Source organism: Vulpes vulpes, chromosome 2 (assembly GCF_048418805.1).
Source record: "Vulpes vulpes isolate BD-2025 chromosome 2, VulVul3, whole genome shotgun sequence".
Taxonomy (NCBI): Eukaryota; Metazoa; Chordata; class Mammalia; order Carnivora; family Canidae; genus Vulpes; species Vulpes vulpes.
In genome coordinates this window covers 73,038,413-73,054,521 of record NC_132781.1, presented here as the reverse complement: position 1 = coordinate 73,054,521, position 16,109 = coordinate 73,038,413, and the positions used below count along the sequence as shown (strand labels likewise).

The window sequence follows — 16,109 nt, the reverse complement described above, 5'->3', positions numbered from 1 at the left end:
ACGAGGGAGGGAGAGGTGGAGGGGCTTGTAGGCTTCCAATGGTTGTGTGCTGGTGCTGGAAATTATGAGAAGTTTTTAAGGCAGCAACAGCTACTTGATTGCACAGTGTCCAGAAGTGGGAGGAATTCTATGATTAAATGCATGACTAGGGTTGTCCTTGCTGAGGGGGCCGCTGTCATCGCTGTTAGCAATGTGGCTGTGTTGCCATCTTGCCTGTGTCATAGTTCAATCCGGCTCACAGAATGGTATGGTTTGATCCCTTCCTGTATTCCATAAGCATTATTTATATGTGGTTGGGAACATCGTACCCAGGTTGCCAGCAGAGCTAGAAGAAGCATTTCTGCTTTTCACAGAAAGTAGTTTGGAATTTATTATTTTTCATACAACTTTATCATCATTACAGCAAAAAAAAAAAAAGTTTAACAAAATGCTAATGGATGGAAGTGGGCAAATGTCCTCCTAGGTGCAGTATTTTCACTGTGTCTTCAGTTCATTGGTTAGGTTAGTAATAAATAATGAAAAGAAATATAGATTTGAATCAGACAAGTGAAGGCTGATAAAAATGCACTAACCTAACAACCAAGGACAGTTATGGACTTGATACAAAGGAATTATACAAATTTAGCAAAAGTGTTTTATATAAAACACTTTTTCTTCACATTCTCTATTGCAAAACATGAACCTTATCTACAGATTCATGATTCAGTCAAGTGATTTGTTGATATTTAAGCTGAAAAGTATTTCCAAATGCTAATGTTAAGCAATTCCAAGTCACTTCTTTAAAATAATATTAGCAACAGAAATTCCATGTAAGAATTGTATTATTTTACCTTTTGACTACTTTCATCCATTTCTGCTACCTCCTACCCCTAGTCTTTGACAACTATCAATCTGTTCTCTTATCCATGAGTTCATGGTTTTTTTTAGATAAAAGATTACAACTTCCTCTTACAAGATAAATAGGCTCTGGAGATGTAATATGCAACATGGTGGCTATAGTTAATATTGTATTGTAGATTTGAAAATTGCTAGGAGAGTAGATCTTAAGTTTTCTCATTAAAAGGAAAAACATTTTGTAACTATGTGAGGTGATTGTAAATTAAACTTATTGTGGCAATCATTTTACAATATATACATATACCTATCATTATGTTGTATACTTTGGACTAACAATATTATATGTAATTATATCTCAATAAAACTGGAAAGATTTTTTTAAAAGAAGTTTCTGTTTTGTGACAATGCATAATGTTTGTTTGTTTAATTCTCATTAGTACAAGCAACATTTCCCTATGTCTAAACCCACTTGAATACCTTAAAAATAAACACAAATACACATATACAGATATACATACTCACAATGTTATTATAAAGATCAAGTTATTTACAAAGAAAATCATATACTAAGAGTAAGAAATATATTAATAATGGAAATGTTTATAATATTTGGCTTGCAGTAATCCAGTACTATCATATACATTATTTACATGTGAATAAAAACAGTGATGTTTGCACCTTTTGTGAAATAAAATAGGCTAAACTACAACTTTTTAAAAAATCGTTTCAAGTTAAAAAAGACATGCATAAATAATAAGCTGAAAAGATAGGAGAGTGATATAGTTCAGAGAACAATATAAGGAGAGATTGAAGGCAGTTGAAGAGTTTCCCTTGGGTGCACTAAAAACCCAAAGGAGAGAAAAGTAAGCATTTGAAAGAAAGAGGACACAAGAGTTGGAATTTCAGAAGGGTTTGCTTTAATTAAAATAGATAGGGAGAGGGACACCTGGGTGCCTCAGTGGTTGAGCATCTGCCTTTGGCTCAGGTCATGATCCTGGAGTCCTGGGGTCCCATATCAGGCTCCTCACAGGGAATCTGCCTATGTCTCTGCCTCTCTCCATGCATCTCCCATGAAATTAATAAAATCTTAAAAAAAAGAAAAAGAAAAAGAAAAGAAAGATAAGGAGTGATGTTAGAGAGGAGACACGTAGCAATATTGTGGCAGGCTGAAAAATGACCCCATTCAGCCACTTCTGAAGAGCAGCAGCCATGGCTCTGTGCTAGCTCATGGCCTTCGACTTCAACAAGGGCCACAAGGTGACTAAGAACATAAGGAATCTGGGCACAGCCACGGGAGCGGCTCACTAATCATTAAATTCCCTTGGGACAGGATCCCAGAGGTGTGCAGCTCGGCCACCTATGAGTTGTGTGCGTGTAGCTATTCATGATCTCTAAGGACAAGCAAGTCCTCAAGTTCATCAAGAAACAGGTACAGATGCACATCTGTGCCAAGAGGAAGAGAGAAGAGCTGAACGACATCCTGGCAGCCATAAGAAAAGCATCAGCCAAGAAGAACTGAATCCCCTCCTGTACATAGTAAAATCTTTTTTGGAAAAAATAAAATAAAATTAATTAATTAATAATTGATATTTGCAGATGTAATTAATTAACGATCTTGAGACAAGGAAATCAACCTGGATTATAAATGTGGATTCTAAATCCATTTGGTTTTTTTTAAAGATTTTATTTATGTATTTATTCATGAGAGACACAGAGAGAGAGAGGCAGAGACATAGGCAGAGGGAGAAGCAGGCTCCACGCAGGGAGCCCAATGTGGGACTCGATCCCAGGACTCCAGGATCAGGCCCTGGGTGGAAGGCAGCACTAAACCACTGAGCCACCTGGGATGCCCCTAAATCCCTTTGTGTCTTTTTACCAGGGAATTACAGGAAGATTTCATATCACACCACACTCTGGACGCTACCCCCCCACCCCCCCCCCACCCCCCCACCCCACACACACTCAGGAGATGTGATATGAAATGGAGTAAAGAAAGGTTTTGAGATGCTGGCCTCAAAGTTTGGAGTGTGTGGCACAACAAGACCATGAATGCCAACAGCCACCAGAAGCTTGCAAGAGGCTAGGGGTGGATTCTCCCGTACAGCCTCCAGAGGGAGCCCTGTGGACACCTTGCTATTAGCCCAGTGACAAGGATTTCGGAATTCTGGCCTCAAAACTGTAAAAGAATACCTTTCTCTTGTTAAATCCTCAATTTATGTTAATTTGTAATAGCAGCCACAGGCAACTAATACAAGCATCATACATAAAATAAGTCTTAACTCCACATAGATCCTAATTATTAGATTAGGCTATAAAAATTATGAGAAACCTGCTATTTTGACCTTGCCATTCTAATACAAGCTCAGAGCCTTCTACTAACATTGCCATAGCAAGCAAACCAGTGTGGATCCTTTACAGAGATGAGGTTTTTGACAGGCAGGGTTTATTTTTTGTAAATCAATGAAAATCTAACTATAATATTTCTGGAAAAAATAGAGTAACTATTTATAGAAAGTGTCATTAATTGTTTCCAATTTGAGAAAAACTTTGATTTTCCCACAGAAGTTAATCTGAGTGATAGCTGTCTTCATATCAATTAAAAACTAGTTAAACCTCTGGAAAGTAGACTGCATAATTATAATACTCTTATTGAAAACAACATAATTTACCAAAAGGAGGTTATAAAACAAAACAAAAAACAAAAAAACCCTCATCTATGCTTAAATGCTAGGAAATGGTCGTAACCTCATACTACAAACTTAGCTATCTGCCAGATAAACCACTATTTAATACCAATTAAAGAGGATGCCTGACAACTGAGTTGACAAGGGTACCATTTAATGATACAAGTAGCTAGCGGGAGAAGTAGGCTTCAAGCTTAATGTAAAAAAATCTATTTTTTTACATAGTAATTTCATAAGGATAATTACATCTCAAAATTAACATGTAAAGTGGGCAATTTACTATATAACTAAGCAGTTCAGTCAAATACACCTTTAGGATACATTGGTATGTGGTTATAAGTTGTCCAGGACTAGGAAGAGAGTATATATAAAGAGAAGGGGGTCTCCTGAGAAGGCCTCCTGAGAAGGCATTGTGTCACCATTTAATATGGAGAATTAGGTTTGTGTAGAATTGACCTCATACAAACAAAAGAAGAAAGGATAAATGCAAATAAAAGGCACTAAAAGGAAAGAAAATATAAATATCATGCAAAAAAAATCAATAAACAAAGAAAAATTGGGAAGAAAAGATTTAGTAAAGAGTAGCATTCATACTTTAAATTATGAACAACAAAAACAAAACAAAGCAAAATAAAAAGCATCCAGGAACTCACAAAAAAAATAAATAAAAACTTTTAAAAAGATAAGGCAGTGGAATATGGTCATAATTGAGCCAGGCCAATCAAGGAAATAAATTAAGGAGAAATAACACAATTGGATACAATCAAGTGTAAATGAAGTAGAAAAGGGATAATCAATAGTGTAGAAAGACAAATCAGTTTTAGGGAAGACAGGCTTAAGAAAATCATATATGATGTGAAAGTAAAGGGCAAAGAAAGCTAGTTGGTTTATGTAAATAACATGATAATTAAGGACAAGGGAGATCTGAAATAGTGATACTCTAGCTTATCTAAAAGGATCAAAGACAATGAAATAGGAAATATTCAAATTTAAAAAGAAAAAGAAAATTTCAATGCAGTAAATGAAAATTTGAATCTTTAACAAAAAATTTAAAATGAAAGAAATTTGACTATGGCAAAATTTACATCGATCCCAATTCTCCATTCCTCCTTGTGTTCAGAGCCTCTGTTCACAATGACTTTATAGTTTTTCCCACACTGGAGGTGGAATTTACCTCTCTGCTTCTCTGAGGATGGACTGACCATGAGACTCACTTTGACCACAGGTATATGTGAGGAAAGGGCAGTGTACAACCTCTATGTCTAACATCAAGAGATATCACTTTTCCTCTTGTTTCTTGTGAGCTTCTTTTAACCCTATGAAGATTTTGTCAACACTCTGGTGTCCAGGGTACTCACAGGCAACTTCCAACTCCCCACTCAATGGTCCAGAGAGTATAATAAACATGAGGCAGACCTGAGCCCAGGCTGCAGCTTAAAGCCATGTCCAGCTAATCCCGGTCTAAATCGATCAGCTCCCTGGCAAAGCCACCATCCTGTAATCACATGTCAATTACCATTTTAAATCAATGAATTTTTAGGTGAACTCTTACATGGCATTTTTTGTGGCAATAGTTTCCCCTCATATCCCCTACCTAGTGTACTGATATTTTTGGTGTATATCTTATATATTTACTTGTTTATTTGTTCATTGTATCCACAATGCAATGGGAACTTAATTAGGGTTGACTGAGGTCTTGGCTGCTTCTGCACTGCTATCCACTCAGCCATCTGAAAATGTATGTGAAAGGAAATAGTCAATATTATTAATAAATATTTTGACACATTAATAAACATATGCTAGTAGTCAAACAATACCTAAATAGTTTTAACAGAAATCCCTAATGATCCTCTCTGTGGAAGCATAGAATCTACATAATTTCCAAATAAAATCTACTTCATATCACTCTCTAGACAACTGAACAATAAGCAGAAATAAAAATGGCAAATATCAAAACACAACAGTATCCACCACAAAGTGCTGGTGGTAGCACTGAATTTATTTATATAGAACTGTGTTAATTTAACACAGATAATTACAGATACGAAACTCTGTTGTAAATTGCGAAAAATTCACTACCTCATGAAAATCTTAAGACTTTTTCTACAAAAAGTCTGAGACAAAAATCTCAAACATGAAAAAGTGACTTGAGAAGGTAGTTGAAGAAGATATAAGTAAATTATCATTTTAGTTTTTTACAAAGATAATCAGTATTCAGCTTGTTTAGTAAGGTTGATAAATCAAGAAATATAGATTAAAGATTGATATAGATATGTACATAAAATTCTGTGAATAGAATGAAAGCATTCTATAGTTTCCAGATTATTACAAGGAATAGAAATAGATCCTAAAGCACATGCTAGAAAATAAAGGCAATTGCTAGGAAACATTGAAAACCAGAAAATCCAGCAAGATGATAGAAGTAAAACCAAAATCTTACTCCAAATCAATATATAATTATTATATTGTAATAACTTCACACTCAGGATTATAAAATTAAATCCAACTACATAGAGTTATTACATTCAACTGTATATTGTTTACAAAGAGGCATACCTAAAACCAAGTGATTTAAAAGCATGAATGTAAAAGAATGGAAGAGATGAAAAATGCAAATGAAAACAGTTTCCACAATGCTAATGCCAGAAAGTAAATTAAATTGAAAGTAAAAATAGCAAAATACTTAAAACAAAACAAAAAAAATGCTAGAAATGCAAGAAAGGGCAAAAAAATGCATTTGTCTCCTCTTACAAGATAAGCAGACAAAAAAAAAGGTAATAGAGAAGCTCTAGATATATTTTAAGTCAAGAACACAACAAAGACAAAGAAGAGCTCTAAAAATCCAGGAACATTAGAAATAGAAACTACATCAATTCAACAAAAATAATGGGAAAATGTACAAAGCTATATGAAAATGAACCAGAGTACATAAAGCAAAAGCATAATTGTGGCATGTTAAGAAAATAGCTATAATGAGCCCAGCACATTTTCAAAATCTATGGAATATGGCCAAAGTTATACTTAGAGATAAATTTGTGGCTTAAACATTACTGAATAAGAAGAGAGAAAATAAATTATTGAACTCAAGAATTTAAAAAAGAGAACATATATATATTTTTAAAATAATGTACCTAAAATACAAAGGTGAGGGGACAACACTTTTAGTTAAATTGGGTAGAAGAACCAATTAATTAAAAAAAAAAAAAAAAAAAAAAAAAGTTCCTGACCCTACTTGAGGTCCTTGGAATATATTAGTGCACAAGAGTTTTATAACCATCTAATTCTTGACAACTCATCCCAATCTTGTCAAACTCTTTCAGACAGTAAGAGTTTAAAAAAAACAAACAACAAAACCTTCCCAACTACTTTAAGCAGCTAACATAATTCTCTAAACTCATACTAGAAAAAAAAAAAAAGAAAATCATAAATATTGTTTAAGATACTTTACATATTTGTATAGTTTTTGACCAAAATTGATTATTCTACTCTAATTAACAATCTCAGGAGGAAATTAAAATTAAATATTAGTTTATCGAATTTTAGAATAATAAAGTTTTATTTAAATTCAAAACACACTTTTCTACTTCTCACTTAAAAGTCCGAAGACCAAACTTGAAGTTAAATTTAAGTCTAAAATTATTTTCCCTAATTCCTTTTTGTGTTGAGTCCCATATAGATTCCTTCTCAAAACTTATGTTCTTTACAGCTGGAGGCTGTGCTGTTTTGTATGTAATTGGTAAAGTTTCTTCAAAGTCTCTGATTTGTACTGGTTCCACATAAAGTCTATAATGTGCCTAATTGTATATTTAAACTGCCATGGCTAGGTGTAGAATTTAGTGCATTTTCCAATATGTATGGTCATATAACCACTACCACAATGATGATATATAACATTTTCATCATTCCAAAATCTCCCTGTAGTGCTCTTTAGTCAACTCCTGGACTCTGACAACCACTCAGCTGCTTTTTATTATTATAGTTTTGATGTTCCAGGATTTTATATGAATGGAGCATTAACATATGTATACTTTTTCTGTCATCTTCCCCTTTGTTTTCAATAGTACACAATCTCAAACTGTAAACAACCTGAATGTTCACCAACTGATCAATAGATACACAAATTAGTCATACATTTATACAACGGAATATTTGACATTTTAGAGAGATCAAAACATTAAGAAACAAGATCATTAGAGTACTAGCCACACAACCACCAAATGTGGGAGAAAAATCCATCAAATCCACAAATCCATCTTGTGGGAGAAGAATCCTACAAATTCTTGTAGTATGATCCTACACACTCCAGGACCCAGGACTTAGCAATACTAAAGTCCAAGACAGAGTTTCGTTCCCATGAAAGTTAAGGAGTACAGAAATATGTGTTTGGTTTTAGCCAAAAAACAGAAATAGACAAGCAGCCTGGAACACCAAGCGGTCTGTGCCAGTTGTCTGGAATCCATGATGAATTCATTAACATTCAATTAGGAAAAGTCCCAACAAGAACTTCATTTTGTCACAACACATTTACCACATCTAGAAGCCAGCCATTCTATGAAATCTGCCTCCTAGGCAAGGTTCTCACATTTGTATCAGCTGGGGAATCATACTCAGCAGATTTCTGAACCAGAGCTACTGTTACTTGAAGCCTGTGCCATGGTGGGTAGAAAGTGGGGGTGGGATGGACTTGCATGAACCAAACTTCAGTTATGTGCTCCTCAAAATACTTTCCCCCTCTATTTTCAATTCTATAAATTGCTCTGTAATCTCTCCTCTGGGCACAAGCAGTATCTGCACACCCACTTACTATAATTCTCTTGCCTTAAAATACGCTCTAATATTTTTGTAGAGTCTTTTTCATTCTTGAGCTTGTGGACAAGTCTCTATATCCCTCCACAGAATCCTCTCCGGCCCCAAATGCAGAATGGAATTTGATTCAGTGTATTTAGTCATGTCTACATAAGCCTAGCTCTAACAATTTAAAGCTAGAAATTCCCCTGTGCTCTATAGAACAAGCAAACTCAGATGCCTTACATTTTAACTGCAGTTGAAATTGTTCTGCACATAAATGCTTCCAAAAGACTAGAAATATTCTTTTTTTTTTTTTTAACAATCAAATCTTTGCTTCAGCCAAATATTCTCAGAAAATCCTGCACCTGTGTTGCAAGCTAGCAACAGCCTGCAAAGTGACACTGCCTGAGCCTGTGTAAGTGGCTTTGGGACTGTGACTGATCTTAGCCACTTTAGGGCCAGTCTTAAAGAGATGACCCATGATCGTTGCTGTTTTTATGATTATATTCCTCCTTCATCTGTGCCCACTTACTAAGTGTTACAGGGACTTTCTTCCTGTATATTTCACATTATATTTTGGATTCTCCTACTCCACAATTATCTCCAGTCTTGCAAAAGGTATTGGTGTCTCCATTGTATGCCAGAAACAGTTGTACATAAATAGTAATATTAGATACTGGGTCCTGGATCTGTAGCTTCCCTGATGAGGTTCTAAAAAACTTAAAAATTCAAAAAGAGTGACTGATTAGGTGGAAGATAGAATATACCCATTATTTTTCCATTATTTCTGTTACCAATTGGATTGGGAGATGTATTTAGCATGGAATCCAAATGGGCCTCTCAACTGAACTCAAGGCTTAAGGAATTATATTCACCAATTTATTAACAATATCAAACCAAAGAAGTGCACTCCATGTAGATAGTCTGACCAACTGACATTTGTAGCATTGAGAAGGAGAGGAAATCTATGATTTCTATTGGCACACAGAGCCTAAGATAAAGAGAATAGCTTGGGCTATGCATGCTCAGTTTATTTCTTTCTAAATTTCTAATCAGCTAAGTCACTGTAGTGTCTCTAGGGAGGAGTGATTAATGGGAAAAGAAGCAACAAGAATTTTACTGCTATTGGAGCACCATGCATATAGAAGGTATTGCAGATAACTTCTTCCAACAGATTTAAACAAATTCATCTCATGACAGCTTCTCTTTGAAATATAGATCTGTGATATCTTAGTTGTATTATCAAAAGATCTGGTAAAATTGAAAAATCAAAGTTCTGTATATATTTTATTTAAGATTATCAAAATTAGGTTGTATTTTCCAATTATAACCATATTTAAAATAAATTTTAAAGAAAATACAGATCTCTCTCTTCAAATGTGGAATGGTAGGGGAAAAGAAAAAAGCAGTCCATAACTAAGAAAAATCTGGAAGAACTATAAAATTGGAGTGATTACCCCTCTAAGGAAAGAAGGGATGCCAGGAACTGGCTCTTCTGTGGCAGAAAATAGGAGGAAGACATGGCTGGCATAGATAAATAAGAATAAATTGAGCTAACATTTTAAATAATTGTCGAGCTCTGCACTCAGCACACAGCTTGAGATTCTCTCCCTTTATACCTCGCACTCATCCTCTCTCACTCCCTCAAAAATAAAATTAAATAAATAATTGTGAAAAGGATGAGTATGGTTTAGAGTAATACTATAGGACCTTTTGGAGCCCCAGAAAAAAAGTGGAAATCACGCGAGTTGCAGGCTCTTTTTTCATAGACCTTTATTAGATGCTTATAACAAAGCCTGGGGGACGGGGGTAGTGGATGAGTCAAAGAAAACCTCTGTCCCTCAATGCCTATAGGAGGGGATTTGCTGCTGCTGTTAAAAAGGTTCAAAACTCTACCCTTTGCTTGAACTCTGTCCCTCTCACTGAGAAAAACACTTAACCAGAGAATGGAGCAGCAAATTCTGCTCTTATCAGGCTATAAGTAAACTCTGATTGTGAATGGAGGATAAACATCAGGAAAATACTTCAAAAACCTGACATGGGACAAGGAACATTCCTGAGCTCAGGATTCTATGTCAGTACCATTAGAGATCTCCTTTTTCTAGAGTAGCAAACTTTTCTACAAAAGGCCCACCAAATGTACAGAATTTCACTATCCTAGGGAGATAGGGAAGAAAAGAAAATCTGACCTGGAAAGCCAGGCTTCTTCCTCTAACACTATACTATTGAGCAGTGACTAATAAAAAGCAACAGCTTAACCCTGAGGCAGGGACAAGATAATGGAGGAGACATCCTCTGTGGCACTAATGTATAGGAATGGCTGAACATCACCAATAATATGTATCAACAACATATACCTCCAATATAATGCACCATGAAGGGCACATTACATTTGTGTTATTGTTGTCAAAACCACATTAGCTCAAATTAATCATGAGAAACACCAGACAAAATCAAGTGTAGGGACATTCTAGAAATAACTGATCAGGATTTCCCAATGTGTCAAGATCATGGAAAACAAAGAAAGATTCAGAAACTGCCATTGATTGAAAGAGGCCAAGGAGACATGGCAACTGCATGCTATGTGGGATTATTGATTAGATCCTAAATTACATAGAGACTTTCATGGAGGAACACCTGGGCGGCTCAGTCAGCTAAGCACCAATCTCTTGGTTTTGACATAGGTAATGATCTCAGGGTCATGAGACTTTACTCTGTTTCAGGCTCGTGACCCTGGAGTCTGCTGGAGAGTCTCTCTTTCCCTCTGCCCCTCCCCCCACTCGTGCACACTCTCTCTCTCTAACATACATAAAATATTTTTTAAAAAAGAGACATTAGCAAAATTCGATAAAACTAAATATAGTCAATATTTCAGTTGATAACATATATCAATATTAATTTCTGTTTCAATAATCATGCTATGGTTATAGAAAAAATTAGCTTTAAGGGAAGATGGGTGAAGATTACCCAGAGAATCCTTTATAACTCTTCTATAAATCTAATATTATTCCCAAAGGAAAAAAGAAAGAAATGAAACAAATTATGCCAGAATTAGGAATGAAATTCAGAGTATCACTAAAGATTCTGCAACTATTAAAAGGAAACTAAGGAATATTACAAACAAATTCATTCCAGTATGTTGAAGTGAGGTATATAAATTCTTTGAATTATAGAAAGTAGCAACATTAATTCAAGAAAAAATAGAAAAACCTAACTTGTTTATTAAAGAATTGAATTTATATTTTAAAACCTTCTGACAGATAAATTAGAGATTTAGATAGCTTCACTGATTACTTCTCCTTAATAGTTAAGGCAGAAACAATCACAATTTTACATCATCTCCTCTAGAAAGTAGAGGAAGTAGGAATACAATGTAATTGATTCCTTGAGACAAAATTATCCCAATCTCAAAGAAATTACAATAAAACTATAGAACAATATTCTTCATGAACATAAATGCAAGAATATTCAATAAAATATTTGTAAATCAAATCAAGATAGAACATTCAGTCTTGACCTACTTGTACAAGGCTACATGGAGGAAATGCAGAGCACCAGAAAAAGAGCAGATAATACATGGTGATCAAATGGAGTTTATCCTGGAAATTTAAGGCTTTCAACATCTGAAAATCAATCAGTGTAGCTCTATATCTACAGATTAAAGACCAATAGGATTATCTCAAATGATGCAGAAAAAGCATTTTGACAAAATTCACAGAAATTTTTTTATGCTTATTAAAAATATGTTTATTTATTCATGAGAGATCCACAGAGAGAGAGGCAGAGACATAAGCAGAGGAAGAAGTAAGGTCCCTGCAAGAAGCCCAATGTGCAACTTGATCCCAGATCCCAATATCATGCCCAGAGCCAAAAGCAGACACTCAACTGTTGAGCCACCTAGGGATCCCAACATAAATTTATGATTTAAAAAACTATAAGCAAAGTAGGAATTAACATGAACTTTCTCAACATGATAAAAAGCATCCTTGAAAAATCTAGAACTAGCATGAACCTCCATGGTGAAACATTGAGTATTTCCTTTAATATTATGAACAAGGCAAAGATATCACTCTTTATTAAATATTGAACTGAAAGTCCTAGCAAATGGAATAAGTTAAGAAAAATTTTATAAGAGACGACTGGTGGCTCAGTGGTTGAGCATCTACTGTTGGCTTGAGGTGTTATCTTTGTTCCGGGGATTGAGTCCTGCGTCAGTCTTCCTACATGGAGTCTGCTTCTCCCTCTGCCTATGTCACTGGCTCTCTCTGTGTGTCTTTCATGAATAAATAAAATCTTTAAAAAAATTTTAAAAAGAGTATAGAATGCAATCATTTTTTATACTAGCAAAGAATAAATGAAAATCAGTTATTTTAAAAATATGCTAAAATTGCAAGAAAATATTAAACAAGTCACATGTATACAGTACCTTTTTACTGTAACTATAAAACAGCTCTTTAGTTAAGGAAAGAGGACCTAAGTAACTGGGGCAATATTCTTTTTTCATGGATTATATTCCTCAATATTGTAAAGATAAAAATTCTCCCCCTAATTAGGCTATACATTAAATGTAATTAGTTTAGTTATATACTAAATGGATTTGCAATAAAATGCCATCAGGTTTTAATATAAATTGACAATTTTTAAATAAAAATGGACAATCTGAGTCTAAAGATTTTATTGAGAACCAAAGGAACTAGAATAGCAAAAACAAAAATAAAATGGGGCTCTTGTGGGTTGTCTCAGGCACTTAAGAGGTACTTTGAACATTTTGAGGGAAGCTCTAAAAGGTGGAGGGATGGTGCATTGATGTAGACCTTTAAGTGGGACAAGAACTCCATTTTTGCCCAGGTCTAACAGAGGTGCTGTGGCAAACCATACACAAAACTCAATTCAAATGGAATCATAAATCTAACTTGAAATCTAAAATTATAAAATTTCTGAATAACATTGGAAAACCTTTACAGTTGGATTAGTCAAAGATTTTTTTTTTTAGACAACACACATAAATCAGAAAACAAAATAGAATAAAATGTGTAAATTTGACTTTGTCAGAACTAACACTTCTTCTATTTGAAAGACAGTTGAGAGAATGAAACCAGACACAGACTAGGAGAAAATATTTACACAGCATGTATATACATAGCACACATTAATGACGTATAGTCTACATACTTCAAGAATTATCAACACTTAATTATAAGAAACAACCAAATTTAAATATAGGTAAGGATTTGAATAGACACATCTCAAAAAATATACATAAATGATGATTAAGCATGTGATAAGATGTTCAGCATCATTACTCATGAGGGAAATGGAAATCAAAACTATAATGAGATATTACAATACACTTATTAAAGTGGTTTAAAGAATAGCTAAACATTCCAAATGCGGGTGAGTGAAAGAATTAATTGCAATACATGTGTTGCTGATGAAAATTCAAAATGATAAAGATACTTTGCAAAAGTAGTTGGAAATTTCTTATATAGTAAAATAGTTTTACTTTATGACTCAGTAACCTCACTACTAAGTATTTACCCAAGAGATAAGAACTCATTTGTCTACACAAAAACTTGTATACAAATATTTATATGAGGTCTATGCACAGTAACACAAAACAGGAAACGAATTGTTTAGCAAATCATAAATGGGGGGGGAGGGGATGTACCCATATAATAGAATACTACCAAGCAGTTAAAAGGAACAAATTACTGATACATAAAACAATGTAGATGATCTTAAATGCATTACACTAAAAAAACAAACAACAAAAAAAAAACAACAAAGCCGGGTTCAGAAATTACATAATCTATGATTGCATTTCAATGACATTCTAAAAAACACACACATGTTGGGATAGTAAATACAACAGTGCTTTCCAGAATTTGGAAATGAAGACAAAGGATTAACTACAAAAGGTAATAAGGTAACTTTTGAGAGTTATGGAAATGTTCTATATTTTGATAGTGATGTTGATTATGACTGTGCATTTATCAAAATTCACAGAACTGTACACCAAAGCCAAGGTAATTTTTCTCACTTCTATCTCAACCAAAGTTTAATAAAAGAGACAATAAAAATTACATAATTTTATACATGGAAAATCTATTTTTTCCCAATACCATCCCCCACAATTATCCATCATCAGAGGCTCTCTATTTATTAAAAGTATATGTATATTTTTTTGCAATATTATTTGTAATATTATTTACAAAAAAGTATATATATATAGAGAGAGAGAGAAAGATATTTTTCTATCTTTTTACTTCTTTTTATACATTTTATTTTAAATTCTTAGACTCCTAAGTTGCAAAAACAGTAGTGTTCCCTTAAACTTGTATTTCCTCAGTGATAACATCTTATATAATGATATTATAAAAAAACAAACATTAGCTCAATACTATTAAATTGCAGACATCATCCAGATTTTACTAGTTTTTAAATGTATTCATATTGTTATTGGTGTCTGTTTTGTATGAAGAGATTGGGTTACAAACCATAGGTTATAGCACAACAAATGCCTTGATCAATGCTATGGAATAGTGCCCAGGTTTCAAGTTGACTTCCAACTGGCACAGAGCACACAGTGAGGCAAAATTTTGAAAACTAAATTTGCATGTGAACCATACCCCACAGTAGGATTCTAAACCCAATCAGGTTGTCTGTCCACTAAACTAGAAGAGTTAAATATGAACCAGGGTCTCATAACAAATGCTAAACTGCCAAGGTCTGATGCAAAATTTATCATCATAAGAAGAAACAAGAAAATCTCATTTTAAATGAAAACAGATAATCAACAGATGCCAACACCAAGATGGCACAGTTGCTGGAATAATCTGATAAGTATTTTAAAGCCACATTCTTTGAAATGCTCCAACAAGTGATTACTAATGCTCTTAGATTTAACTTGACAAAAAAAAAAAAAAATAGATGATCAGCAAGAAATAGAAGATTGTTACATTTTCTTTCTTTTTTTAAAAAAAATATTTTATTTATTTATTCATAGACAGACAGAGAGAGAGATAGAGACAGAGAGACAGAGACACAGGCAGAGGGAGAAGCAGGCTCCATGCAGGGAGCCCAATGTGGGACTCGATCCGGGGTCTCCAGGATGACACCCCAGACTTCAGGCGGCACCAAACCGCTGAACCACGGGGGCTGCCCGATTGTTACATTTTCTAATTATATATTTAGAAAAACTGTAAACTCATTTTAGAACTGAAAAATATAAGACCAAAACAAAAGCAGTAGCCTTACTAGAGAGCTCAATAATGCAATGGAGATGAAAAAAGGAAAAAAAAATCAGTGACCTTGAAGATTAATCAGTAAAAATTATCTAATTTGAACTGCAAAATAGATAGAAAAACAAATGAATTAAACACATTCCACAGGGGCACCAGGTGGCTCAGTCAGTTAAGTGTCCAACTCTTGAATTTGGCTCAGGTCATCATCTCAGGGGTGTGGGATCAAGCCTTGCATCTGGCTCTCTCCTGGGCATGAAGCCTCCTTAAAATTCTCTCTCTCCCCCTCCCTCTGCTCCTCTCCTGTTCTCTCTTTTCTCTCTTTCTCTCTCAAACAACAAAACATGTTCCATATGACTTGTGGAGCAAGGAAAACAAAAGATCTAACATTGTGTCATCGATATTCCAGAAAGAAAAAGACAAAAAAGTAATCAGATGAAATGTTTGAAGAAATAATGACTGAAAACTTTCCAAATGTTAAAGTTGTATATCAGCAGATACTTGAAGGTCAGTAAACTCTAGGCAATGTAAGCCCAAAGAAATCAATAACCAGACATAC

The 16,109-nt window shown here is 34.3% G+C and overlaps 1 pseudogene; it reads left to right on the top strand.

Moving 5' to 3' along the window:
- Positions 1–2,046: 2,046 nt before the first annotated feature.
- On the top strand, positions 2,047–2,356 carry LOC112923614 (large ribosomal subunit protein eL36 pseudogene; annotated as a pseudogene).
- The last annotated feature ends 13,753 nt before the right edge of the window (positions 2,357–16,109 follow it).